General features: G+C 34.6%; 1 long non-coding RNA gene across 2 annotated transcripts; it reads right to left on the reverse strand.

The window, feature by feature from the left end:
- Window positions 1-1,321: 1,321 nt before the first annotated feature.
- On the reverse strand, window positions 1,322-10,282 carry LOC101884340 (uncharacterized). 2 transcript variants are annotated; one of them, XR_011008236.2, is made up of 5 exons: window positions 10,216-10,282; window positions 8,968-9,067; window positions 6,951-7,127; window positions 5,282-5,368; window positions 1,322-2,434 (listed from the first exon to the last, which is right to left on the reverse strand). It is a non-coding gene; the product is annotated as an uncharacterized lncRNA (long non-coding RNA). The 2 variants fall into 2 exon arrangements; XR_011008237.2 differs by having other exon boundaries at window positions 6,946-7,127.
- Between the last annotated feature and the right edge of the window lie 330 nt (window positions 10,283-10,612).

Here is a 10,612-nt window from a genome sequence, read left to right on the forward strand (position 1 = left end):
TATTATTTTTAATTTATTAATTTTTTTAGTTATTAATTAACTTTTAGAAAGCAAATATTCATTCATTCATTTTCTTTTCGGCTTTTTTCATTCATTAATCAAGGGGTCACCACAGCAGAATGAACCGCTAACTTATCCAGCATATGTTTTAACGCAATGGATGACCTTTCAGCTGCAACCCTTTTCTGGGAAACATCCATACACATACATTCACACTCATACAATATGGACAATTTAGCCGACCCAATTCACTTGTACCGCATGTCTTTGGACTGTGGGGGAAACCCACGCGAATGCGGGGAGAACAAGCAAACTCCACACAGAAATGCTAACTGAGCCAGCCAATACTCAAACCAGCGACCTTCTTGCTGTGTGGGGACAGCACTACCTAATGCGCCACTGCATCGCCCCAGAAAACAAATAATTTAAAATGATTTCATTGAGATAAAACATAGAAAAGTAGATTTAGTGATATAGGAAAAAGGCAGCAAAATAATAATAATAAAATTATAAAAAAAAAATTCATTTTAGGGCTGTTGGGTTCCATGGCTTGAACTGCTTAGGGCCACCAAATCACTAAATAGGCCCCTGTTGACATCCATAGTAAGAAAAAAAAATAAGAAAGTGAGTGGTTACAGATTTCTAGCTTATTTAAAACAGGGGTAGGGAGCCTATGGCTCGGGAGCCACATTTGGCTCTTTGACCAATAATATGTGGCTCTCCAGCTGTCTCCCTTCAATAATATTTCAAAGTTTAAAAAAGTATAACTGTCACTAGAAATCAGTTCCCTTTATATTGTATTTCCTACAGCAAAATTAATACCAACTCAGTTTACAATAAAAAGACATTCAAACCAATGCACATATGTGGTGGAACTGGAATTGCGATAATAAAAGGCAATCAAATTACATTTCTAACCTCACGCACGTAAATTCAAACAGCATTCACCTATAATGCAATTCTTTGGACTGTGCAAAACCCACGCCAACAAGGGGAAAACATACAAACTCCTTACAGAATTGCTAACTGACCCAGCCAGATCTCGAACCAGTGACCTTCTTGCTGTGAGGCGACAGTGCTAACAATTGAGCCACTGTGTCGCTCGCATTATGTAAATTTAATTTGGTTAATTTTTTTAAATTACTATGTTTACTCCTGGCAACTGTTTTCACTTGGATTCTGTACTGTAAATATATCTTCTCTCATTTTCATTTTGCTTTATTTGTTTATAATTGTTGTAAGATGTCCATGCTTGAACTAAGTTTGTACCAAAGACACATACACTGAAAAAAATGATTCATTGGATTTACTTAATTTTTTTAAGGCAAGCTGTTGCAAATAATTGAATTGGGTTAAGTTTAAGCAAACAATTTTAGTTGGATTTACTCAATTTATATGTGTTGGATTTAAACAATCAAATTAGGTTGGATTTACTCAATTTATATGTGTTGGATTTAAACAATCAAAATAAGTTGGATTTAATCAATTTTATTTAGTTACATTTATCCAATAAAATTTATTTAGTTCACTATAATTTAATTATGTTATTCCTACTTACATCTATTTATTTTTTATGTCTAAAATGATCATTAAACTGCTTGCAAATACACTTTGAAATGACACTTGACCACATTTGTTTTGAATTCATTTTAATGACTTTTAAGATGCATTTTTTAACAAAACATAAATCACTGCCTATAAATGCTTTAGCACCACACCATAAAACAATAAACAGTTTGTACAGCACATTTAATTTAAACCAACACATAAAAGAAAACTGTATGAAGTCTTAGAGCAAACTGCAATCCTTATGACACACACACCCCAATACACAAAAAAAAATCAACTAATTAACTTAAAAAATTAACTCATTAACATATTGAGCAACTACAAGTTGTATGAAATGGAATAAATACAAAGTTTATAGAATGCACATGCTCTCTCGCTCACACGCACGCACACACACACACACACACACACACACCATTTAAAAGAAGTTCCTACAGCTAATTAATTTTGCACACAAAGAAAACTGAATTCACTTATTAAACAATTCCTACACTAAACTGCTATTTGTATATGATATACATTTGGTTGTTGAGCATTTATCAACACTTCAATGCTTAAAATTACAGTATCACGCTGTTTTCCAGTCTGAGAACCTTTGAAGAGAGCTTGTCAGAGTTCATTTGCACAAGTACTTTTTGGGCAAACTTGTAATAGTATTTGAGTTCTTTTGGGTAGGCCAAATCAAGCACATAAATTGCCCCCAACATCAGTGCACAGGCTTGTGCAACAGATTTTATCTGTTCCATCACTGTTCCATCAACAACGATGCCAATGTCCTCATAATCTCCTCTTTCCTTTTTGATGACACATATGGCCATGGTGGTGTTGTTGCCAGGTCCTTCAAAAATTCTTCTTTTTGGTTGCCCTATATTTAAATAAAAAGAAACCATTATTAGACATTGTTTTTGAAACATATTTTGTAAAAAGTCAGAAGAAATCAAATGTAAATAAAACCAAAACCTTAACGGCCCTCCCCACACCCACATTGATACCTGTGAAATATTATATCAATCATTTATGATTGCATATTGGCGAACATATATTTGTGCATGATCTGCAAGTACGACTCCTTCACAATTATTTACAGGGTTTATTCAGGTTTTATCAGGGTAAATTTAAGATCTTTTAAGACTAACTAAAAATAATTTTGGAAAAAATAATTGAAAGGCAAACAATACAGTATTATGTTGAAAACTAAATATAATGTCAAGGAAGCATGATTGCATTATTATTTAAATAATATTACCCAAGGTTTAAGGCTTGAAAACCACAGATTTGGCCACTTGAATGTGGAAATACCTTCTGATCAGATTCACTGTATATCAATATACCTGGTCATAATTGTTCACCTTAACCCTTCTGTATTATTTAAATTTACTACCCTTTCCTTATGTTAGTTGCTGTTTTTTTTGCTCCATTGACTTCCATTATAACATTTTTTGGATGCAAATCCATGACAGCATGTAATCACGCATTGTTGCTGGTTTTCTTCTCTTTTCGGTAGATGTATATTTTGTCATTTTTACTGTTGATAATCAGTTGACAGCATAACCATCTAGATAGTCCTGTGCAAAAAAGTTTCTGGCTTTTATATGGAGTTCTTTGGAGTATAAACAGTAAATGATAGTGTGTGTGTGTGTATGTGTGCATAAATACACTTACTATGTTTACTATATGTCTGAAATAAATAAATAAGCAACTTTCAAAACAATGTGTGCAAAAGTCTCACGCACGCACGCACTTACACACACACACAAACACACACACACACACACACACACACACACACACACACACACACACACACACACACACACACACACACTATACTCTGTATAACTCTATATAAAAACCACAAACCTTTGCAATGTTTTGAACTGATGATCAACTATAAAAATGACAAATTTGACCTTTTCCTAACAAGAAAAACCATTAATGATCGAAAATATTTAATATACTGTTATGACCTTGCAATTAAAGAATATTGTTATAATGGAAGTCAATGAGGCAAAATCAGCCACAAACATAACAAAAGAGTAATACATTTGCTCAGAGTGTATTGTTGAGGTTTTTAAAAATTTAAAAGCATTTTCCCAAAATATGAGTAAAAATAACATGTCACCAAAAATCATTTCATGAGCTCAAACAAAGAAATCTGTCGCCAAATTAATATCCTCAACAGCACACAAGGCTTAAGAATAATTGTCCACAAGTAAAATAAACATCAGCTAATGAAATTCAGTAGAAATGTCACACCTTGATGCAAAATTTAAGACTTTTTATGACCTTAAATTGTAAACATCTAATTTAATACTTAAGACTTTTCAAAGACCCACAGGACCTCTGCAAATAATAAAAAAAGTACAATGATAATAAAACAAATTTAATTGGACAAATTAATAGACATGTATATTTATTTAATTAGTATTTTTACGTGTCATTAATTAAACCAAAATAATTTAAATATATTAAGTATATTTTAAATGTATAAGTAAATATACAAATTTAAACTTTAAAAAAACGTCATGTTTCATTATTAGATTAAACATTTTAGAAGAATTATTCAGCAATACATTTTTGATTGTTAGTACGGCCACCCATTGACCTAAAAATGTCATTCAAGTCAAGTTGCTTTTAAACAGTAATTTTAATCTTAACATAAACATAAATGTTCTCTTTTTTGGAAAAAAGTGGTTTACTTGTAATTCTGTGAATATTTGTTTGTAATTAAGAAATAATAATACTGTTTAGAAAGACTAAAACAGGGGTGTCCAAACTCCTTCTTGGAGGGCCAGTGTTCTGCCGATTTTAGCTCATCCTTGCAGGTGTGTTGAGGCAAGATAGTTTCTAGATCACCTAGTAAGAGCTTGATTAGCTAGCATAGGTGTGTCTAATTGAATTGGAACTAAACTTAGAAGGACACAGGCCCTCCAGGACCAAGCTTGGGCACCCTTGGACTAAACAATCAATATCTCTGGGGTCAAACACAGATCTGAACCCAATGCTGAGAACGTCAAAGGATTAAGAAACATATGCAACTTTTAATCATTTAGTATTTTTAGGCATACTAATATTAGGCACATATATTGCGATTTTCAAAAAGTATTACATCGCTTTGTAAATGTTTATTATTACCATTTGTTGAGTCTCCCAATACTATTTGATATTGTCAAGCGATGTGATGTCACACTCAACAAGCTGATAGTTTTCTCACGGTTCAATAACAGTGTGTATTACCATTACAATGCAAGAGTTTGAGGCAAAAGATAATAGGTTGCTCTTATGCGTGTAGTGACCAATGGCATTTTTTTTTTACTTCATGTACAAATATATGGAAATAGAAAGCATTTGAAAAAAGAAAAAAGCCATTGACATATACAGTGAAAACACTATTTTTAAATTCTTTAAAATTATTAATTTTGTTTTTGAGATATTAAAATATTTTGTTCATTGTTCTATTCATACTTTTGCATTGAATTAGTATGCAACTTACTTGCACGAATCTAGCAAGTGTTTGTGCAGCGCAATGTGATTTGAATAGACCATAATGTGTTCAACATTAGGTTCACCTATTAATTCAAATATGGCACTCAAAAAAGTTTGTTTGTCTCATTGGCCACTGTAACCCCACCCTCAGCCTCTGAACAAAGCAGTTCTTTCTTATAGCCCAGGTGCAAGCATGGGCTATAAGAAAGTACTATGATGCACTCACCATGTATTCTTTCACCAGGCATGCCTCATCCTCACCAAGGTAAGTAAAGAGAGCTTGAAGAAAAGACGCTCTTTGGACATCGGTTGTCTGTAAATAATACAAATTTGATTAGTTAAATACATAAATGACAAATTGGAAAACGTTAAGAAATGTATTAGATTAGATTAAACTTTGTCATTACACATGTACAAGTACAATGCAACGAAAATCAGTTTAACCAGCAGTGCAATAGCAGCAAGTGCAGTATACAGGTATAAGTTATAAAGTGCAGATATAGAAAAACTTTAGTGATATTTACAGATGGATGTACTATCAACATTATATACAGGTTGTATTAGCTATGAACAGAGATTTAAAATAAATTATTATATGTACAGGTTGCTATTAATAATCAGAAGTGTACAGATAGATAAACAATTACAAGTGTACAGTATATGTATAGTTCAAATGAATGAATCAGTCTAATGTAGTGCAATGAATGTGTAATTTTTAAATGTGCAAATGTTAAATAGTGCAATGATAATGAGGAGTACAAGTTATGAGGACAGTGGGGGTGTATTAGGAGGGCAAAATAATTAGTGGGGGATAGAGTTAAAAAGGGACAGCTCTGAGGAAAGTGCTGTACTTTAAGGCTGATTTATACTTCTGCGTCAAACGCACGCCAATGCTACGGCGCTGATGCATAGCCCTTCGCTGTGGCCGTCAGCGTCGCTGACGTGCACCTCTCAAAAAATGTAACTACACATCGCAACGACATGTAGCGCAAGCTCTGTGATTGGTCGGCTTGGTAGTGGCCAAGTGGACAGATGATGTATCTCCTCCCTGTAGGCCGTCTCATCATTATTGCTGATTAGACCAATCACTGTGGTGTCATCTGCAAATTTGATGATGTTGGATCTATTCACAGGCCTACAGTTGATAGTAAAAAAGAAGTAGAGGAAGAGGCTCAGCACACAGCCCTGTGGTACACCAGGGTTAAGTGTGAAGATGGTGGAGCAGATGTGGCCTGATCTAACATTCTGAGGTCTTTTAGTCAGAAAGTCCATTATCCAGTTGCAGAGAGACGTGTCGATATCCAGGTCTCTAAGTTTAATCATTAACTAATGCCGAGTTCAGACTGCATGATTTTGAAAGTAGTCGTTGCTGCTTTATTTTCACTGCAAGATGGATCGGCGACAGGGACTTGAACATTGCATGACTTTACAATAGGAAGAATCGCCGACAACTTCGTCTAAACTACGTCTCACAACCCAAAAACCATTTGTTTGACCAGGCTGTGGATTAATGCTAATATTGCAAATAATGTTAAATTTCTTACACAGACCAATTGTTTTACTTTACAGGACCTTCATCAGGAGCTATGGCTTTAGATTTGGACTTTATTCTTAAACTGAAAAACCCATCCTCATTCGCTGCCATTATTTGAATCACCATGTACCACAGATTCAGCTAAAAATCATCAGTAGTGTTATATTAACATTAACTTAAATAAATATTAATTTATTTTCTTCTCGGCTTAATCCCTTTATTAATCTGGGGTCGCCACAGCGAAATGAACCGCCAACTTATCCAGCATGTTTTACACAGCGGATGCCCTTCAAGCTGCAAACCATCACTGGGAAACATCCATACACTTTCATTTACACACATACACTACAATTTACCTTACCCAATTCCCCTATAACGCATGTCTTTGGACTTATGGGGGAAACCGGAGCACCCGGAGGAAACCCATGCGAACGCGGGGAGAACATGCAGACTCCACACAGAAATGCCAACAGATCCAGTCGAGAATCGAACTAGCGATCTTCTTGCTGTGAGGTGAGAGCGCTTCCCACTGCGCCACCTGTTAAATAAATATATTTTTAAAAATAAAAAGAATTAATAACTGAAACCAGCTCAAATGTTATCGATTATTTATGTCATATGCCATGTCCCGAATAAAACAAGTTACCGTAATGCACAATTGTTAGTCATTTGAGACTCCTTTATTACAGCACTCCCACAAGTTTCTCTCTTGCTTTCACAAATAAAATTATACATATTTAATGTATATCCATTATTAATAGCCTATCTACGTTTTGCCCAGCTAGCGAAACCTGCAGGTAAAGGTAGCCTATAAGCATATTTTTTTCAGTGCATGCATTGACTGCATCGTCAAATACATAGAATATAAGTATGTTTGTGGCATGATAAGCATAGACATGAGCATTATTCAGAACATAGCCTATATATTTATTTTTAAAATGTTATATTTAGAAATTAAAACTATATTAAATTTCAACTTGCAGTAATAATCTAAACATTAAACTTTGCCTCGATGTTGTGCACTTATTATCCTTTAACACACCTAAATCTGACGATTGTCCCTTACATGTATATTACATTTATAATGATACTTAAATTTATTTAATCAACTGACTGTTTACTTGTGAATAGTTTGTTTAGTTACACTATATTTAAAGTGATTTCTTTTTTCGACTACCTTGTAATTTAACTTGTTCAGCCAAGATAAAGACATGTAAAGGCTGATTTATACTTCTGCATCAAATGCACGTGTATGGTCCGACGCAGACTGTACGCAGTTGAATAGCCCTTGCCGTGGCACATCTCTCCAAAAATGTAACTACACATCGCAACAACACGTAGCGCACGCTCTATTAGTGGGCTTGGTAGCGCTTACGTGTGTGGGCGGGGTTGAGAGCCACGCCAACCCATTGGAGCTAGTGTTTACAAGTGTAGAGTCCCATGAAATAGCTCCAGGTGGAAACTGTTGCTTTGTGTTTACCTTATGATTAAAGTTGTTGCATGACCGCCGGCTCCCGCCTCAGAATGAGCGAGTTTTATCTTCTCGTTCATTAAGGTAGTGTTCAGAAAAAACAAAACCCAAGCGAAGAAACTCCATACAGAGGGAACATATAAACCTACTGATTTTGTAAGTGTTATTGTAGAACAACACAAACAGTGCGCACAAGTATAAGTGCTCAGCTGCACGCAGGGCAGGCGCCGTAGGTCACGCCAATCACTCAACGCAGAAGTACAAACCAGGCTTAAGGCCGAATGTGCATTGTGCAATTTTGAGCCAAATTCTGATGCGACTCTTCTTTGAATCAAATTAAATTTCAACTTTGATATTTGCTGTGCTGTGTTGATGCAATATACAGGAGGAAAAAAAAGGTGAATAACCTCTCTTGGTCGGCAGATAGTCGAATCATTTTATGGAAGGTCAGACATATTGGTCGGCTCTCTTGAGAGAATCACGGAGTTGAATCAAAGTTGAACTCTGTGTTTGTGCTCTTACTGCACCCTAGTACTGTGAAAACTAGGGAAGCAACAATAGCATTTACTTATTCTTCACTTGTCACAAACCTGTTTGAGTTTCTTTGTTCTGATAAACACAACATAAGATCATTTGAAAAATGATGAAAACCGGTAACCATTGACTTCCATAATATGTTTTTACTACTATGAATGTCAATGATTACTGGTTTCTAACACTCTTCAAAATATTTTGTATTGTGTTCAACAGATAAAAGAAACTCAAAGGTTTGGAACCATGGAAACATGGTGAGTGAATAGTGAGTAAATTTCCTTTTTTGGGACTATTTAGATTTTTCAGAGCAACATATTCAGTTAAGAAACTGTTTACTGTAATGTGTAGTGATAAATGTTTTGCAGTTACTTACCATAAAAATGTTGATGGAAAATTCCAACTGCAGTACTGGACAGAAAATGTGTTTAACCCCTGACCAAGGAACTCAGCATAGAAAACTTGTTGTACAGTACCTCAAATGAAAGGAAGCACATGATTATCATTTAGGTTCAAAATTCAGCACAAGTAACAACATGACCAACTTCTTAATCAACATACTGTTTACAGATTAATTATATTAGGAAACATTTAGATAAATTACTTATTGAACAAATTGCTGAACGTGATTAATATGATTAAGATAATCATCACTGCCTGATTGATACGATATAAAGTGGGTCTCAGACCAGACAAAGCACTGCATTAAATTCCATTCTTCAACGCCATGTCTTAAAAATATGTCAATTTATTTTAACCACAATATTTTCCATGAAGTTTTAGCACTCGTCTGCATGTGTTTTACGTTTGAACAACTAAAGGATTGCTTCAGCTTATTTAAAGAATATTATTTTAATTAAATTACATTATCGTTGATGTAAAAGGCACTTTATGAATATGGAAAAAGTCACATTAAGTTAACCTTGCGCTGGACGTTTATCGGTGGCTGATAAACACTTGCTGTGAATATAAGTTAGCCCATTAAGAGCATTATAACCCCAAAGACATAATTACAGCATCTCACGTAAAAAATAAAGAACTGTATAAATGGACGCTCTTTACGTTAAAAGTTAATGTTACGCCAGTATGGGCACACATTGGACAACCTCCTAAGACAGTCAGTAGTGCCCTAACGCCAGACCAAATCGTTCTATAACAAAATCAGTATGGTACTGTCCGTTCACAACTATCTAAAAGCATGTTTAATGTTAACCATAGTAAAAGCCACGGTAAATTCACAAAGGACTGAGCTAACGTTAGAAACGAAGCTTTTTTCGTTTGGAATGGCGGATCACGGACACTGTCGTCACATCAAAGCAAATGCTTATTCTCTTGAAAATAGCCATTTACTTCATTAAAAAAACATTATATATCAAGTCTACATAACTACATTCTTGCTAAAAAGAATCTTAAATATATTCTGCGACATAAAAGCGAGATTTGTCAAACCGTGTGTAACGTTAACTGTTAGCTTAACTTGCGAGCGCGCTCGACGGCTGGTCAATGTGAAATTTAAAAACGACCAAAATAGACAGTCCGAACGAGAGACCATTTTATGCGTCTATGTTACCCACAAAGTTTTTTCTGTAATAAACAGTCTGGTACAATATAAAATGTGACTTACTGTGCAAATGGATGTACAGAAATCCGGCTCTGGCGTCTTGCTTCAATCTGACTGGATTCTGTAAAACTTGCTTTGGGCTTTGGCGCCGAGGCAACGGAACATAACGCGCATGCGCACAAAGCTAACATAATTTTTTGTAATAGACTTAAATTAATTAATTTAGATTGGTTCAAAACACATCCAATTCACTTAAAACCGATTAAAAATAATTTAATAAAATCAACAACTAAATTCAATTGTTTAAAATAAACTAAATTGAATTATGTTTAATTTAATAGAGGGCTAAATCATTTTTTTCAGTGTATATACATATTTTGGCTACAACAAAAAAGAGAAGTATTGAAGAATACATTTAAGAAACGATTCAATGGAAGTTAAAGTTAAAGAAATGCTGATG

The sequence above is a fragment of the Danio rerio genome, chromosome 22, assembly GCF_049306965.1.
Source record: "Danio rerio strain Tuebingen ecotype United States chromosome 22, GRCz12tu, whole genome shotgun sequence".
Lineage (NCBI taxonomy): Eukaryota > Metazoa > Chordata > Actinopteri > Cypriniformes > Danionidae > Danio > Danio rerio.